The sequence below is a fragment of the Nipponia nippon genome, unplaced genomic scaffold, assembly GCF_047370975.1.
Source record: "Nipponia nippon isolate SJK-2023a ecotype South Korea unplaced genomic scaffold, ASM4737097v1 scaffold_3, whole genome shotgun sequence".
In the NCBI taxonomy this organism is placed as follows: domain Eukaryota; kingdom Metazoa; phylum Chordata; class Aves; order Pelecaniformes; family Threskiornithidae; genus Nipponia; species Nipponia nippon.
This window is the reverse complement of record NW_028262347.1, coordinates 107,078,090-107,097,174: the sequence shown is the minus strand read 5'-3', so window position 1 is coordinate 107,097,174 and position 19,085 is coordinate 107,078,090. Positions and strand designations below refer to the sequence as shown.

The 19,085-nt window shown below is 45.2% G+C and overlaps 1 long non-coding RNA gene across 1 annotated transcript; it reads left to right on the top strand.

Moving 5' to 3' along the window:
* The first annotated feature begins 1,948 nt into the window (after positions 1–1,948).
* On the top strand, positions 1,949–18,885 carry LOC148054821 (uncharacterized). The gene is made up of 5 exons (XR_015706775.1): positions 1,949–2,031; positions 2,234–2,301; positions 16,172–16,286; positions 17,018–17,182; positions 17,252–18,885. It is a non-coding gene; the product is annotated as an uncharacterized LOC148054821 (long non-coding RNA).
* The last annotated feature ends 200 nt before the right edge of the window (positions 18,886–19,085 follow it).

Sequence of the window (19,085 nt, the reverse complement as noted above, 5' to 3'; positions counted from 1 at the left end):
GCAGAGCTTGGGATTTGCTTGGGAATAAGCCTTCCCATCCATGGGAAAGACCCCCTGCCCTCATGTATGCTCACCACATGGGCCATTTTATTTACATAGCTGGGTCAACGCATTTATATTTGGTATGTTTGAGAGGCCACCACAGACTAAAAAAGAGCCTGGAAGAACATGCATGAAGGTTAGGGAGGGGGGATATGAGTGAAAACTGAGGAGGCTGGAGGTAACTCCAGGGCTTGCTTGGCTGTGTGGCCATGAATGCTGGTGTCTCCTGCTGCGAGCAAAAGGGCCAGAAGTTGAGGTCACTTTTGGATGTGAACTCAGGTCAGATTCAGGACCTTCTTTAAAGATTGTCTCAGGGAAAGCAGCACTTGAATACCATTTGGCTTTGCCCTGCCCAGAAACTGCAAAAACAACTCAGTCTTGTCCACCCAGTCTTATAGACTATAAGATGTCTCTATATATGTCTATAAAGAGACAGTCTTATACTGATTTTATAATTTTTTTGTAATCACGTAAGTCTGACCAGAGTCAGGTCTGAGGTTTCTAGATGCGGTGCTTTAAGTCAAGTCTCTCCTCATGTGAGTCCCCAGGAGATTTGCCGCTGTTCCCTCAGAGCAACCCCCCCTAGAAGGAGAAACCATGCGATGACAGTTGGGAGCTGATTATGCATTCCTCTTCCTCCCACACCCCTTGTGTCTGGTATGCATTTGTCTTCTTTTGTTTACTAGAAACATGCTGTGGGGCAGCATTTGCTTTACAATTGGGAATACTTATTAAAAATGAAACATTAGAGAGGACCATTGCTTGATTGTTGTGGGCATGGTGCAGCTGCTGGGTTAGCCTCTTCCCTCGCCAGCGCTGAGATGCCTGTTGAGGGCAGCAGAGCAAAGATCTGGTCTGCTCATGGTCAACAGGATTGAGTTTGAGGAATGGTTTCAGACCAGGTTTTGATGACAAATAGGAAGTAACTTGTCTCAGATTTGCCTTTGTCTTCTTCATAGGACATGCTTCTGTAAAGTCGGTCAAAACAAACATTGAAAATAGCATTCATTATTCAGAAATTCTCAGTTAAGATCGAGTGGGAGGTGGACAGGCTGCAGCAGAGCATCTTCTCCTGTGAACATGGTCCTGCTGGGCTTGTGCTGCAGCTCACAGTGTATTTTCAAGTCAAAATTGCAACAGAAACCAGAATAAAACCTCTAAGGATGAATGAAATTTTCTTACCTCTTTCTCCAACTCTACCTCATGCTTTTCTAATTATATATAGCCTTTTCCAAAACAAAGCCAGATCAATGACTTTCAGCCCGTGGATTGTTTACAAGCTCTTTGCTTGGACTGTCTCCTCTCTGCTGCTGACTATTTGGGGGATGTCACAAACCAGCTAATATTGCCTTAATTCTGGATGGCGACTGTTTAGAAAGGAGAAGCATTTTTATTAATTTAAAGCACAAAGTTATAACTCGCTTTGATGTACAAACCCTTTGACAAATTGTTCCCGTTAACATGAAGGCAATGTTTCAGGCACATTGTTATGCAAACTGACCATGTGCCTGAGCACGACATGTTTCTATCTGCTCATGAACTTCACTTTATACTGTGCATGGCCGCAGCTTGCCCAAGCACAGCTTGCCATCATGCCCTCTGGAAATGTTCTCAGCATGTTGTTATGGGATTGTCCCAGCGCTTAAAGCTGTGATCTGGGTCTAGCGATAGATATTGTCACTCATCTACTTGCTGGTATCCATGTGTTTGTTTCTTCCTCAGTCTTTTTCCTGCTCCCAGGCTGCACCTGGGGGAATTTGGTTGGGGTTTTAGGAGCCAAGATCAGCTTCACCTGGGAGAGCCAGGGAGGAGGTCACCTCTCAGGTGAAGGGTGGGCTCGGCTGGTTGTGGTGGCCTATGGGAGTACAGCAGGATACTTAAGTATCAAAGGCAGTAACTAAACAGGTTTTGATGGGAGATGTTTGTTTCTGGGGAGAAGGCAGCTCTAAGCTGGGCTCAGCCACTATGGTTTGGGAAGTGGACTTTGAGGTATCAGGGGATGAGCCCTGCCCCTCTGTTGCTGCTGTCACTTGATGTCTGGGTTTGGAGGTGTGGGTGTGTGCCCAGAGCAACTGTGCTCCCTCCTTGATTGCCTCTTTTTTGGTCTTGGAGATTCCAACCAAACTGACCACCTCATGGATCTCTTTTTTTTTTTTTTCACTTTTTTTTTTTTAATTCCCCAACAAAATAGCACCTTGCAAGTAGGACCTAACTGGCAGTAGGAGCTGGAGACACCTGGGTGAAAGGCTGGCTCTGAAGGTGAGTGTCTCATCCAGAGAAACACACTACCCTGTGGGTCACAGCTGCACTGCTGAGCACCTGACAGAGTGGGCAGGAGCCTGTGCTGTGCCTGGCTCTGCTGGAAACTGGGGGGCTTGGTAGCTGGGCAGGCTGCGATGAGCAACTGACCCTGGTAGGGTCTGGGGCCAAGTAATACCCTCATCTGTAGCAAATGGAACCTTGCTGCTACAGCATGTACACTCTGGGCATGGAGCCCTGCTTGGTTATGTTTCCTTTGTGCTAGTGAGGTGCTTTAGGGGAGACATGAGTGTTTCAGTGCTTGCCAGTGGGTCTGCTCAGGTGTAAGCCTTGATTAAAAGCAAAACAGGTGTTGGGCTTATGGGCTTCAGCTGAGTTACTGCTTGAAGTGAGGTCTGGTGCAAAGATAGGAGAGAAAATAAAAAATTATCAGCTGATGTTAATTAATCAGCTAGGCAATGTATGATGAGTCATGGATTTTGGTGCTGTCAGTACCCTTGTATCACAGCTGCTGGTTTGATGGGCAGGGGTGGCAGTCCCATTTTGCTATGGTTTAAGGCTTCACATTTGGTTCTGCTTCTAAAGTGAAATGAAAACAAGTTTATAAAATGTTTTTTCCCACACATGTGGAAGGAGTGAATAGGATCTGTTCCTGCTAGCATCTCCAGTGGCACACAGCCCGCTGCAGCTCTAGTGACATTTCTTCTGAAAGGCCTGCTGGAGCTGGTCTTTGTCCACAAATAGCTTTGGTCCCAGATGAAAAGCTTTTTTCTTACCATAAGCATATTTGGTAGAAATGCTGCATTCAGTGCAACTCCTTCCTTCCTTTAGCAATTACAGCAGAGTAAATGAAACTTTGAAATGAGCCTGAAGTACGTAACTCTCCAGTCCCAGGGCCTGTTTCCCTGGCCATCCTACAGCAATGAGGGTTCTGCCAGTGGTGCTGGGGTCCTTGGGGGAGATGGTGCTGCTCACCCGAGCTGGTGGTGTAAATGGTGCTAAATTCCTGCTCAGCAATCTCGTCCTCAGTAGGCTTTGTGTAGCTGCTGATTGAGGCAATTTGTGAGTGTAGTTACTCGGAGCAGCAAGGGCACCGTGCTGCTTACCTGCAATGGCTGGGATTGCTCCCTGCACAAACAAACAGGGCTTGCAGACCACCCGTTAGCTAGCAGCAGCCTGTTTCCATTAGCTGAATGCCAGCAACCCCCTCTCCTTGAGGAGTTAAATTGCCCTTGTGCCCTCTTTTGAGAAGAGCTTTAATTATGAAGAGAATGAAAAAGTACTTTTTTTTCCCCAAAACTTGTTGATAGTGCAAGACTCCCTGGCCTGTTTTGTGCTTTGCTGGCAAAAAGTGGGGCAAACAAGCAGGCATTTGAGGTTCAGGCAGGCTCTGCATCTGGTTGGTGTGAGCAGCAGTGTTTCCAAGGAGCTAATTGCTGAGTGTCATGGCTGTGATACTGCAGTAGTCTGGTGAGAAAAGGTGCTGAAACCCTCCCTCTCTGCAGGTGTGTCTGCTGTAAGCTCCCAGCACCTCACAGTTCCTCTGCTATCCTGGGAATGGGGTTTTCCCTTCCACACTGGGGTCTCCTGAGCCTTAAAAGCAGCTGGAGCTTAGCTTGCCTCTCGAAGATGTCAGCAGATACAAACTTCACTGTTGCTGGTTCAGTGGCATAACACCTTTGTGGGATAGCCGTGGCAGCATTTTCAGTTAACAGGTATGATATTTCCTATGATAGGGACTTCAGGATTGTGAATCTCCTGTAGCCTATGGTAAAATTTGTTTCAACTCTGGCACAAAATTCAAAGGAAATTTTAACCTTGTTGTGGTTTAAGCCCAGCCAGCAACTAAGCATTGCACAGCTGCTCCCTCACTCCCACCTCCCCCTGGTGGGATGGGGGAGAGAATTGGAAGGGTAAAAGTGAGAAAACTCATGGGTTGAGATAGGAAAAGTTTAATAATGGAAGTAAAATAAAGTAAAATAGTAGTAATAATAATATACAAAGCAAGTGATGCATGATACAATTGCTCACCACCCACTGATCAATTTCCATCCCTGAGCAGTGATCACTGCCCCCTGGCCAACTCCCCCCAGTTTATATACTGAGCATGATGTCATATGGTATGGAATAGCCCTTTGGCCAGTTTGGGTCAGCTGTCCTGGCTGTGCCCCCTCCCAGCTTCTTGCTGGCAGAGTATGGGAAGCCGAAAAGCCCTTGACTAGTGTAAGCACTACTTAGCAACAACTAAAACATCAGTGTGTTATCAACATTATTCTCATACTAAATCCAAAACAAAGCACTATACCAGCTACTAGGAAGAAAATTAACTCTATCCCACCTGAAACCAGGGCAACCCTTTTTCAGGAAGTCAGGCAGAAAAGGGAGGTCTTAGGAGGAGGTGAAATTCTCTTTTAATGAATCCAAGCTCTCTTAATCTGATATTTCCACTTTTAATTGAAGTTATTCCTGCTTTAGATTCATGTCTACTTGCAAAACTCTCAGCTTTAACATGGCAACATTTTCTTATGAGAGAACATTGCATTATCCATCTCTAGTCAGAAGCCACCTGATTTTACTCTCCGGACCGTGTAAACTGAGGGAAGATGACACCCTTTTTTAAGCAATCTAATCTGTGCTGGTGAGAGGGATTCTGGGGGACTAGCTTTTCCCTTGGCATGAGGAGACACAGAAGTGGAAGTGAGATTTTTCTTTGGTGCTCTGTGACCTTGATAAATCAGGCACCATAAATCACTGATGTTTCAGACCCAGGAGTTAAAAATTTCAGATCCCTTAATGGGCGGGAAGTGGAAGTGCCATATCTCTTGAGAAGATCCTCCTGTTTCTTACTTGCCTGTTAATTTAGCAGCTCCCAAAATAGCAACCTATAGTAGCTAGATTCATAATTCATAATTAAAACTCCTACCAGCGTTCAGACTCCACTGTTGGTTTGACCTCTATGCCTCTCTACAAGCATCCATTTCAAGGGATGCTTGCCCTCTTTTCAGGGAGGGCCCTGTGACTCATCTCATCAAGTTAACAGAAGGTCATATAATAGTCATAAAAATATTATGGATCCCTCCCACATTCCTCACCCATGGCAAAATACTGCAACAGGGAACAATCAGAGCTTTCTACCCGGGCATCCAATAAATCTGGAGAGGTATTAGGCAGAACTGAAGCTCTACAGCTGTTGGGGTAGAGGGTGAGTGCAGATGGATGGCTTAGGAAAGGGGGTCCTTTTTTCCCTGTTACAGCTTGGCAGCAAACCTGTACTTCAGGAATGTCTTTAAAAGGTGTAAATATTTAATTTGATAAAAGATATTGTTTGCTGTTTATTCATCAGCTGTATTGTGTAGTGATCCTCTAAATTCAGTGAAGTTGAACTAGGTTTGCAGAAATGCTGTTCTGCTCAGTTGCTTTCTCAATACTGGTTGTACCAGTTAAGAAGTTTATTCCATATGTGACCCATCCCATAGCAATCTCTCTCCTAAAGCTCTGTGCTGCTCCTTGCTGAAGTCTCACTGCTGTCAGACAAGTAGCTTTTAGCTTTCTCCCTTGGATCCCAGGAGCAGTGTGTAATTCAGGCTTTCTGTACAGAGGAACTGCAATGTCTCCTACAGGCTGTCCTTCTACCCAGCTCCAGCCCATTGAGCCCTCTCTCTCTGGCTGCTCTGTCTCAGGCTCTGCTTGCAGCTGATGAGAGTCCTGCTGGCATTGCCAGCCCAGCAAGCAGCCAGGCCATGTCTTCTCTCTGTGCTGCCTGAGCTTGTCTCCTTGACTCATTCCTCACCCTTTCCTAAGACCCTGTGGAAGGCCTAGAGGAATATGTGGCTTTTCCTATACATTTGCTGTATGATCTGCCCTGGGTCTGAGCTGCTGCCTGCTTATATCCTCAGAATGGGCTATTTGGGATGAGAGCTGTGCCATGTGGAATGGGGTGATACTGGTTGCTGCTACTTAAGCCAACACAGGGTCACAAAGTTTTCATGCCATTTGGAGTTCTGGGGAAAAGACTTGTCTGACTTGCATGTGCAATCTTTCCTTCTTCACACTCTGAGATTTTTCTCCTCCCTAACGTTTTCTGGACCCCCTAGTTTCTCTTGTGCCTCCTCTTGGCATGTACAGACACTGTGCCTTTCTTGGAGACCTCTGCCACCCAGCTCTTCTGTGCAGTGAGTCAGGCCTCCACCATGTATTGCTTCTATAGCCCTGCCAAGTCCTGCACATCATACCTCAAACTTAACTTTAGCAAAACTTTTATCTATGAATTGCTTTACATTTTGTTAAAAATGTCATGCAGACCACAAAAGGAAGGACACTGCTACCATGTGACTGAAGGTGTTTCCCACTCCCCCAGGCCTGGCAGATCATCTCTGCTCTTGCTGTCATCCATGGTGTCATTCCAGAATTGTTGTGCTGGCCTCTACAGAGCTTCAGTACAATTTAAATGAACCTGCTTCAGTTGAAATCAATGGCAAATTGTTGCTACATTGGTATTGAAGAGTACAAGATAGTTTCAAAGCATATTAGGCTTTACTGTGTATGAGAGCCCTTGAAGGCATTATCTACTGTTCTACTTATCAGTTTTCTGTTATATATACATTTTATTGAAGTCAGTCAAGTTAAAATGTATGTAGAAGTGAAGCGAGTTGCCCACGATCACACAGGGATAAACAGTTGTGGCTTTTCTGGAGCCTGAATTTCATCTGTCTGCATTCTGAACCCTTTGCACAGCTATGCTCCCATCATCTTGCTGCTGAGTGTGCATGCTGTGTTGTGTGCTTAAGTGGGCAGCAAAAAAGCCTTGTCTAACTACTGGGCCCACCTGTGTGATAGTCAAGAAACTCAGTCAGTAGCCAATATAGCCTTGACAGTGACACCTGCAATAACACTAGCTTTCAAGCTGAAGGCTAATCTTCATAGGCTTGTTCTAAGTATGTTTCTCCCAGTAAAGGGTGGTCATGGCTGTATTCCCAAATGATTTCTCTATGGATGGCAAGTAGCTGGAAGGTTAAGGGTATCAGAAGTGTCTACAGACAGAATTAAGAATTTTAAGGAACTGATGTGTGCTCTTGTCATTGACTCTATTGTGAAGTTCCTGTGAACAAAGGGGCAGGGTACCAGGCCATGGGGTTGAGGAAGGTCTTTCTGATGCTGGAGGTCAGAATCTATTAAAACTTTATCTTGAAGTGAATTAATGTGTTGACAATATGCTGCAGGGGTAAGGTCACACAGAGACACCAGATTTTTCTCAGGGGCTTATTTTGCTGCTCACAACAGTTTTCGGCCTGAAATGATGTATATGGGGGAGGGTAGGATAAGAGATGACTCCAGCTCCTCCCCCAGGAGCCTTTTGGCTAAATTTCAGGTTTTGGGGTGGAGATGTCAGTTATGCTCTGGGAGGGAAGGAGTCCAATTTCCTACATCTGCAAGCTGGTGGGTAGCCTGTGCTGCAGCTTTGCGGTGCAGTGTGTGAATGAGGAGTCTCAGCCTCACAGGGACTCTGAGTCCAGGCTGGCACCTCTGGGGTGTCTGTGCTCACTGCCTCATGAGGATGCATTGGGGCCAGCTCCTGTCCTGGTGTCCCTCTCCAGAGGGAGCAGAGTGGGTAACTGCAGATCAGCTGCTGTGCAATTGCCCTTTCTTTGAGGGTGTCTGCCAGCAAGACGCTGCCTGATGTAGAGTGAAGCTGTTCTCTGTGGGCATCCTAGCCAGCCTCAGGCTTGGAGACCTCCTGGAAATGAGGCCAGGACCCCTCTGTAACCCTTGCTCAGGTGGAGGCCAGGCACGAGGACAAAGTAGACCTCAGGGAAATAGCTTCCCTGGGGAAGCTCCTGCAGTGACAAAAAGCCAAGGTCTCTGGAACAGAGCCAGACACTGATGAAGGAAAAAACTAATTTCCCTTCTTGTGGGGCTTGTAGTACAGAAAATGTGGCCCTCTGGGACAGATGTAAATTTAGGCATGTTAACCTAACGCTGTACTTGTCTGAGAACTCCCCAAATTCAGGATATCCCTATTGAGCAGTCAGCCAGTTGTAATGGGAGCTGTTGAGCTGGAGATGGTGTCTGCTTCTTCCACTTTCTCCCCACCAGTCTGTTCCCAGTGTGGCAGGTGAGGGCCAGGGGCATTGTAAAGTAACTGGCATGAGTTTTCACTTGATTCCTTTAGCTTTTCACATAATGTGCTGATGTCTGTAACCTCCTGGCTGTTTCTTCTGTTCTTGCTGGAGAGGGGTGTAAAATGCAGCCCTTCAGGTGTGGGAAACTGCCCTGAACAGCAGTCTGTGTCCATGCTCCTTTCTAGCAGTGCTGCACCTCATCTTCAGCTGAGACCTGCCTCAATTTGAATCAACTTGAGAGCTGTGAGACTTGGGTCTCTTGCTATACTAGTGATTTTGCTTGTGATCGGGTGGTTTGTTGGTGAAGCCAGAGTCTTGAGAGTTGGCAGACTTGGGTTGCCTTTTCAATCCTGCCTTTGTGAGCAGGTGGGGTGGCCCTGGGGTGGTCGGTGTAGGTCTGTGCCTCAGTTTCCACGAAGGTGTATAAGAACTATTGCTTCAAACTGCTGTGAGGTGATTCAGTGTAGCCACGTAAGAAGAGATGCTGGAGTGTGTCAGACTAAGTGCCAGAAACTGTTCTACTGTCACTCATCAAATGTGATCTCCAAAACTGTTGTTACGGTGCAGTACACACACAATCACTTGGTAAGGGCTTGTTGGCGTTAGGAATCTGCTGGATGCACCACTGAGCAGAAACTGCTTGAAGAACCCATATTGCTAATTCAGGCTTTATTTGGCTATCACCAAAAGATGTCTGTGTCTTTAGGAAGTGGTGTGTTGCCTGAGATGTGCCAAGAAGATCTAAGAAGGGAGTAGATACATTTTCCTTGCATGCAGAAAATGTGTGGGGTAGAAACCCAGAAGACCCTGGCTGCATTTAGCATGCATGCAAAGTATTCTGGTTCCATTTCCAAGTGTCCTTTGTTGTGTTAATTGTCTGTTATCCAAGTGTGTTTTCTCACCATGCTTTTGAGGAGTGGCCTAGCCAGATGCAAAACACTGTTCTTTCTAAATGAAGGAGCAGCTGTTTGTGCTAGCCTGGTTTGCTTGGTTTTCACTCCCAGGGAAAGGGGAATCTGAGTGCTCAGCTGTTCCTAAAACATCGCTGGTGAAAGAACCCAAACTAACTGACACAGCAGGGATTTTGAAGCAGACAATTGTGGAGCTGAGATCTTTTCCCCCAGCAGAGCTCAGCACCTGTGTGCTCACAGCCTGGAGGCAATGCGCTCTGTGGCAGAGGCTGTGCTCAAAACCAGCCCAAAAGGAGCTGCCTCCTTCCCTGGACAAAGCCTGCTGGGGAGAGAGGGGCTGGGTGGACAGTCAGCCCCCAGCAGCCTGGGGGCAGAGGCTGGAGTGTAAGGGTAATGAAGAGCCGAGTCCAGCCAGGACTGGCAGGGAGTGTGTTACTGCTGAAGTTAGGCTTACAGTTCATAAAATTAGGGAACAGAAGTCAAGATGTTTTTTTCTGTAAGGTCTGCACATTAAACAAGAACCCATCCCACCCTGGTCTGTGTTGCAGCACTGTGTCCTGTCCCTGCAACAAGCATTGAAACATCAGACTGCTGCTGATGGCAGAAAATGAAAAAAAAAGTACACGATGCCCAGTTGTGAAGGCTCATTTCATTTACAGCTGGAAAATTGCCAATCTGCCTTCATAGCACTGTATCCCCTGGGGACCAGTAATGCCAGTTTATGCAGTTGCATGCATCCCCACTAGCTTCATCAGGCTGGAGCCCTCAGCACAATTGCTCTGTCACATTTAGCTGAGGGAGAGCAGGAGTGAGCGAGGTGATGTTACCCAGACCCCTGTTGTTTTGGGAATCACCCAGCGAAGCAGGCAGCTCTCTGTGCTTAAATGAAGCTCTTGGTAGCAGACTGATTATATCAAACACTCAGTGCCCTGGCAGCACTTCTGAAAGCCAAACCCAGACTGAATGACAAAGTGTTTTTCCATTCCTTGGAAAGTACATGCTCCCAAACTGCTTTCCTTTTCACTGCCCTACCATTCACTACACATGGAGGATTTGTTTATGTTAGGCTGTGTAAAAAAAAAAAAAAAATCTACATGTTATCTCGGAGCTGGGCAGATTAATCCAGAGGAAGATTTACTTGAGTGTAAATCAAAGGCTTTGTTTTCTTGGATAGTTCTTCAGTGTCTTGAGTCTAAATCCATCATGTTATCCCTGCAGCACTCCAATATTTCAAAAGAATTGGGAAACTTTGCTATGCACCACAGTTTGTAACCAGACTGGAAGCACTGGGTGTATTGCTGTCTTTTTCTGCTCTTGGGGCTTCTGCTCTGCTATCTCTTACCTAATTTATTTTTATGTTGTGATTAACACTGAAGAGCTCTGAAGCCCAGATGAGGGCTGTACAAATAAAAGCTACAATGCAAATCCATGACATGCATTCCTAGTTCTGTGTAAACAGATTCTGAGCTGAGCCTGTGTAACTGCATGCAGCTGATGTGCCCAGGCCTGTAGTTGACTAACACCTCTCTGCCCAGAAGCAGGAAAATATTCCCATGGTTGCTATACTTCTCCAGTTTTCCTAAGTGTTTCAGGCAGGAATTATAAAGACCCTTTGATTTAAATTGCATAAAATATATTCATCCCCTTGTATTCCTTGCTGCAGGTGTTAGATTATTTCCTGCATTGTATTCTCAGGTTGCTGGTGTCCCGCAGGTACCAGCCTACCTGGTGTGCTATGCTGCCATGTCTGCACCAGGCACTTCAGGAAGTTGTTGGGAGCAACAAACTCTCCTCCTGCTCAACAGGTTTTTTTCCTGTGTAATGGGAATGGTGGTGAGCTGCTGCTTGTTCTGACACCTTGTGGGTACCTCTGTGCAGGGAAGGCTTTAAGTGGGTGACACTTCCATTCCCAGCTTCAGCGTTTGAAATATGAATGTATGGAGAATATGGGTCTCAATATATTGACAGCTGGAGATGGGCGGTCCAAGAAATGTTGGCAGAGCTCTAGAGATTCAGCAGAACAACATTGTGGGCCTGGGTTATTTAGAAAGTTGGGCAGGATCAGTTCTGGGTGTTGACAGATAGTTTATGGTTTGTGTATAGCAGCTGGGCTTCCTGGATTGACTCTTGTGTCCAGTGTGATCTGGAGGCATTCCTGTTGAGAAATTGAGTCCTGGCTCCTCTGTTGCATCCACCGGGCAAGCTGGAGAGACTCTCTGTTGTTTGCTTTTTCCAGCAGCTGTGAGCACTTTTCAGTTGATCACATGTATGCAAGTCAAATGATTAAAAAAGGTATAACCAAAGAGCTGTCAGTTGCTGATGCAGCTCTTTAGTGTGAGTGAAAAGGAAAGAGAAGTGGCCCTGAGGCTGAGCTCCACATCTGGCTGTCAGGCTGCAGGGAAGCCGAATGCAAGGGGCTGGCCTGGAGGAGATGGGAATTCAGACTCTCAGCCAAAGGCACGGGTATCACAGGGAAGGATGGAAAGCCAGGTGCAGGAGCAAGAGCAGTGTTTTCAGGGTGCGATTCCAGAAAAAGGGCAGAGAGCTTAAGAGATAAAAGGTTAATTAGCTAGAGCTCTGTTGGTTGGTATGTGTCTTGTAGTGTTAGGAAACCAGCATCTTTAACAAAGCCTCTTCCTTTGGGATATAAATGCTGGGTTCAAATAGCAGTCAGGACAACGAGAAGTTTTGTTTCCCATGTCACATCAAACTGGAAATGGCAAGATATCCAAACCAATTGGCGGCTTGCACTGTCAGGTGCAGAAGGCTGAGAATTGCCAGCCAATACTTTCCTGGGCTGTTCCTTTAATTTCTTCAAGTTGCTGGTGTGTAAAGTTGCAGTCTCAATCATTTTTGCGCTGGGCCCCTAAGGATCAGCTTCTCTTCCTTTTGGCTTAGGGAGCACTAAAGCAGAGCTCAAGTGACCAGCCTTTTTGTACAGCAACTTCGAAAAAAGGCGGCTTTCTCCTCCACATTTTGTGCAGCTGCAGGCAGTCATGCACACTCCCACATTTTTTCATTCTTTATTCTGTCCATATTTCTGGCTCAGCCACCATAACCAAGAGCTGGATGGAGTATTGTTCCTGCATTGCTGCTAGAAATTTCTCTTAGTGCTGACACTGTAGTAAGGTTACAGTTCCATGTTGGTGTGAGACTCCAGAAATCAGCACTTGCCTTTCCCTCACAAAACATACTGTTGGTGTGTTTCCAGTGCAAATATAAGGTGTTTCTCACAAAAGTGAACTCATGAGCAGTTTGTAAGATACCTTTCTCTACTATGATGGGATTGCCCATGGATTTAATGTCCTCTAAAACCTTTATCAACAAAATTATGGATTTGCTACTGCATTTGTGGTATCAATTACACACGAGTATATTTGGGAGAGAGACTGTTAGTGTATTCAAAACCAGTGATTTCCTTTTTCCATGGTACAAGTCTGTTGTGGTGAAGTTGATGTCAATTCAGACAATTAGTGTGAGCAAGATTAAATCAGTTAATTTCTGCTCAGAGATTAAAACTTCTTTGGCAACTTTCTGGAAAGCCTAGATAAATAAGAAACCTAAAATCTGCTATGGAGGCACTGTCTACTTTGTCAAAGGTTTCTTGGAAGCAAGTTAGCTCTGGACAAGAGGCAGCTCTGAGCTATTCAATTTTTGATCAGCGGTGTTGAACGGGGTGAAAACGTTGCCCATGCCAGAAGGAGCAGATTAGTTTGATTCTACCCATAACTTGCTGTCAGGTCCACGAAGGATGCGGACAGTTAGTGTGACCCTATGCCCATTGCAATTTCTCAGATATTGTCACTTAGGTAATAACATGCCAATTCTCTTGTTTCATTTTTCAGGGTTTGTTCCTTTTTGATGATATTTAGGGGTGACAAGTTCAGAGCCTTGCATTCTGTTTTTCATGTTACCTTCCAGATCCATTTTATCTCTGCCCAGATCTCATTGGCATAGTTGTCTGTGCCCAGGTTGTTTGTTTTTTTTTTTTTTCACCTGGCCCAAGGGAATCTTTTTTAATGGACATCAGATGAACACCAGTTATTTCTGTGAAGTCTGCCTTATTTGGAAAGGCCCTGCTATTCCAGTCTAATGTAAAGTTCATTGCTCTCATGACTGACTCAGCCTTTCCTTCCACAGGCTGCATCCTCTATTTCTCCAGTAAGCTACACAGAGATGCTGCTCCCCTGGATGCCCTCTTACATAGTTATAAAGCTAAAAGACTATTTGCACTTAAAATTGGATGACATGTCATGGTTGGCTGACATGAGCATGTGTCTGACCTTGTAGTTGGCCCAGTTTTAAAACCAGATTCCCATTTGTAGCTGCCAAAATCTTAATAGCATAGATAGTATTCCAGCTGATGGCAGAGGCATTTTCAAAGGGGGCTGGGATGGAGAGCTTGTTGCTGTCTCCAGTCCTTGAGATTAGCAGCATTCATGGACATGTGTGGACATTTGCAGACCCCATGCGAGAAGCCAGACTGAGGATTTCATTAAATCTGTAATCTGTTGCCATTTACCTGCATATCTATGGGCAAAAGCGGCCACACGGGATTTGCAGGTATTCCAAATTCTTGGAAGAACTTATTTGCAGAGTAAGATCTATCTGAAGAAAAAGAATTTTCCTGTTGTCTAATATTTCTTTGAATTCTGGTAAAAACTGGAGTGCTTTGTAAATGGCCTAAGCCATTTGTATAAGCCCCAATAAACAATTGCCGTGCTGGGGCTGGCTCAACTACAGTCTCAGTCCCAGCCACCATCTGAATTTAGCTGATCTCCGCTTTCCTCCTGGCTTTTCAGCTGGTCTCCTGTTCAGCCTCTGGCTTTGTATACTCTTTCATGTCACTTTGGCCCAGCTTTTGACTTTTGATGTTAAGCACTGTCCAACACCTTTGAGTATATTGAATTTTCCAGGGAGTTTTAGAGCTCAAACAAGTTATGCTGCCTTGACATTCTTTTGAATGCTATGCTAACTATTTGTTGTCCTAGTTAGTGCTTTATTGAATTCCCTTCCAGATGTTTTCTCAGACTTTGTCCCCTAGGAGGTGCTGTGAGATAATTTCCCACTGTTGATAAATTGGCAAGTCTGTTTTCTGTGTTTGCTCCTTAAATCTTTGTTTAAACTACATCAGGATGGTGTGCTAGTTTTCTTCTTTGCTATAACCTAAAACTCGACAGCTGAGAAACTCACTATGAAGGGGAATCTCTTCAGCTACTTATTTTCTAATCAAAGCTTGGGAAAGAGAAAAAAAGGAAAAAAGCTTTCTGGAAAGAGTGGAAGTTGCAGCCTGAACCTGCTAAAACAAAGGAGTGTATAATGCACTGTTTAAACTGTAAATCCAGGCAAATATCCTTTCAGAATTTGCTCTGGGATTGATGCTTGGCAGCAAATCATGGCTGAAGACAGGGATATTTTTGGCCCCAGTTAGGATTTCCCTTCGTATTGTAGCCAACTGCAAAACCACCATCCAGCTGCATTGCTAGATATAGCACTGACCTTTTTACCTTATTGGACCACAGTTTGACTCTTAATTGAAATTGCACTATAATTACACCTCATGTCCCAAAGGACACTTGTCTGTCTCATAAACCAACACAACATATTGGAACAATCTGTTCTCAAGTGATACAGAGCAGGCTCTGAGGAACAACTGCCTCTCATCTCTGCTGGTGGCGGTGGCTCCTCCAGGACAGCATGGCTGGAGCTGCTATTGAAGGAGTTGTACACCTGGGTTTTAGAAAGTTGTGGCTGGTTTCAAGGGAGTTGGCTCCTCCCTTTAGCTGACCATCCAAAACATTCCCATGATGTAGAAGCAAAACCCCAAGGTCATTGGAAAAAACTTCCTTGAGATCTCACAGCAAGAGGAAGTTGTGTCTGTGGAAATGGTGTGCTCCTTCAAGTCTGCTGTGCCATTAGCCCAGGTCTGTAGAGCAGTGTGCATGGGTTGTGCCAGTACGCCCTGACACTGCCTTCAGGACTGGAATCTTTGTCCTGACTGTGTTTCAACCTTGTAATAGGAAAAGCACCAGATCCCATCAGCTCCACTGCCCTTTCCCTTGCAAGGGCATCCTGAAGGACAGAAGGCTGTTACATTTTTGGCTAAGTTCCTGATCTGGGCAATTAGAACACCAGGAGCATGAGGACATAAATGTGCTGCTTGGTTTAACATGTTTACTTTTCTTTCCTGCAGTTCTGATGCTTTCCTGATTGAAAGAAAATGCAATTTACGCCAAAAGGCTCAGTGAACTTTGTGCCAAGGAATATAGTGATATTTATATGGAGGTTCACTTGCATTTGCACTCTGTACCTTAATGCTTTGCCTAGGAAGAGGGATGTAGAAGGGTTTTGTAACGGTGGCTGCAGACCCTGTCAGTGAGGAGTGGAAGGGGCCTGGCTGATTTTGAAGGTCAGATGTGAGTAGGATACTGCTTTCTACCACCTAACAAGACTAAAATGAGTAAAAGCTAGCTTCTCTGTGCAGCTGAAATGATATCTGCAAAACAGTGATGCAGAAAACAAATGCTATAGCAGCAAGCCAGTTCTACAGTATAGTGCTGAAATAATAGTTATTTGGCATGTGATGCATGTGAAAACTAAAGGCAATTATTCCTTCCCGAACTCTGTCCAAACTACCTTTAATGGTCTTAAGTAATGGGAAATCTGTCACTTTCCTGGACTCCTTGGTCTAGGAGCCTTTTCTTCCTATCAGTCTCCGTTTAATTTCTTTTGGTCAGATTCATGCAGTTGTATGTCCACTGGCCCTTCTTTCTCGCACAGATTCCTCCTCTTTGCTTTATACGTGTCTATGAGAGCTGCACAAACAATCTATACCCCTAGGAAAGTTACCTGTCCCAGGAAGAATTTCCCAGTGCTGAAGATGAGTCATCCATCATGATAAAAATGCCTTATGGAGACAAAGTGAAGTGTGGAGTCTTGGGGACCTGCCTGAAAAGTTGGGTAATTGGTTGCATACGTAGCTGGTTAATCACTGTCATTGACTTGTGTGTTGAGTGTACAAAAGGAGGGTGGTGTGGTGGCTTGGGGGTGTCCAGTGTTGCAGAGTGGTTGGGAAGATTCTGTTACAAGATCAGTGTGGCTAAATGGCAAATACTAATTAAATCCTAGGAACATGGTGTAAAAACTTCATGCAAATCGTGCCCTAAAACACACTCATGCATTCAAGATGGCATAGGACTGATAGACACAGGTAGATGTCTGCCATTGGTGTTAATTTGGGGGGCATGTGAAGGAGCTATGATGACCCTACTTCAAGTGGGTGTCTAAAACTAGGCAAAAGAACCAGGGCCTTGATTTCTCAGCATGGCTACTTTTGGCCTTTAGCTCTGTGCCTTGCTGTTTTATTTGTAAATTGAGGGTAATGCTGCCCTACCCTCACAGGAACTTGTTAAATTTAGTGTTTGTTGGGCACTGAGACTGAGCAGCACTGAACAGGATAAATTAAGGGAGGTGAAAATAATAGCATTGTGCAGACAGCAGGGCTTAGGAGCCCATGCTGAGCAATGGAGGTGGAAGAAAACAGTGAGAAGCTGTTAAGTGAGTCCTGCCCTTCCTGTGTGCTGATGTCTGGAGCAATAGTCCACGACCTGTATTTTAACACTGGCTACACTGGAAGTTTTTCTCTGCCATTTTAATGGTTGTTTTGGCTTTTCTTTTTCATCATAGCTCAAGTGGGGATGAGTGTATAAATTGTGTGATGACGCATATGAGAAGGATGCCAGGGAGATGGGAGACACAGCTGATGCTCTCTGCATGCTGACTGCTCCAGGCATCTTTCCTCTTCAGCTGAGCCGCAATGAGTCAAGCTAGCTGGGTGAACATAGGGACAAGGTGAGCAAGAGTAAATCGCTTCCTAAGAAATGGCAAGCCCAGAATGATGGATTCTCTCCCTCTCTCCAGGTAATTAGTGGAGTCTGGTGGCAAACTGCTCTTTTGTCTGTTGATGGAAATAGTTTCCCTGATAAACTACTTGCATCTACTTGGTAATCAGCTTCCTCCAGCTCATGCCACGCCATCTGGAAATGGCCAAAGCCTGGCTGTAAACAACTGGCTTCTCAGCAGGAAGACTTTGGGCTCTTGATTTGCTAATCAGAGTATCAGGCAGTCACTGCTGCTGCTGTCTGGGCTTGCAGTGTGAAATACAGCATGCTTACAGCTGAGGGCAAGATTACTGTGTGGGGCACTCCAGATCCCAGCAGCATCCTATCCACCCTCCTGTCCATGAAGAGCAGTCTATGTACACCCATCAAGTGAAACAAGCAGGGGTTGGTTCCTTCCCCCTTCCCAGCTGGGGACCATTTATGTTTGGGATTGTCCAAGCTGCTTGGGGAATGCAGCACTCTACTCCCACAGCAGGCTGGTACCGAACTCTACTGCAGGCAGTTTGAAAGGTCCAGGTAAAGCTTTCCTGTCTAGAGGATTAACTTTTCTTGATTTTTCTTGACTCTATAGAGAAGGGAGTTCAGAGTTTTCAGTAGTTAAGAAAAACCTGTAGCAAACAACTGCAGAATCACTCGCAAACTTACCGCTTTGCCCAGGAGTTCCCTGTGAGGGAAAGTGAATAAAAAAATGTGAACTTTCTAAGACAAGATATTTGTAAGCTGTGATTTCCCAAGGAAAGCAAGGATGGCTTTTCCAAATGTGAGTGATTTGAATGCCTTGTCTGATTAGCCACAAACTTCCGCTATAAAAGAATTTGGCAGGAGACCACACAGGATAAGCTTCAGGCAGAAATCATCCACTTGGAGGGAGAGGTCTCAAAACAGGACTTCTGGTGGGAAAGAGTTAAAATTGCAACAGGATAGCGACTGCTTTTCCAGTGCAACTGCTCCAAATGTAACTGACAGGAAGCAATAATCCCCTCTGCCTTGTTCACTGCATTGGGCAGAGGTGCTGAAGGCTGACCAATGTTTAGGGCAACAGCTACACAGAAACCCCTTTCTTCTAGATTGACATCACCCACAGACTGGTTTCCTTCAAGGACACTCAGGTGATGTTGAAGACCATAGGAACAGGAAAACATCACATGTTAAAAAAATCTTTCACTTGTTTGGGTATGGAGCAAGGCATTATTTCCTTTGTCAGAAGCGTTGCAAGTGTTTCACTGACAGATTGCTCGCTTCAGCTCTTGTTCAATGAAAAGAAACCTACTTAGTTGCAAAGCTAGTGTCTATTGTAGACTATAAATTCATAAGGAAGATGAGGAATAAATCCCCTTTGCTCCTGGCTAATATGTGCATTTTCAAAGAGAAACGAACATTGTTAATCCTGCACCTTTGTGAATGAGTCAGCCATCTGGAGCTCAGTTTTCTCTTCAAAATCATTATTTTCAAAAAACAAAACAAACACCACTCTTGTTGCCTTCTCTTTATTTCCCTTTTGAATTTTGAGCAAATTTGTCTGGGACAAATTTTCTACCTTTTTTTATTCACCAAAATGTATGGAAACATGAAACAAAACTGGGTTCTCTGTAAAGTTGACCAGCACCCAGGCTGCTGTTTGTGCCTGTGACCATGTGCACAGCAGCACCATGGTCCCAGTTTGCACTGATGCAAACCTATCTCGTCTTTCCCCTCTGGAGTGTCCTTTCTGCTTGGCTGCCACTTGGGGAGAGGCAGCAGGGTAGGAGCTGCTCAGGTTCTCTTGTATATTTTCTTTCAGTAAGTAGTGAGGCTAAAAACAAAATCCAAGATTCCCATTTCTTTTTCTTAATACTTACTCTGGACAAAAAGTC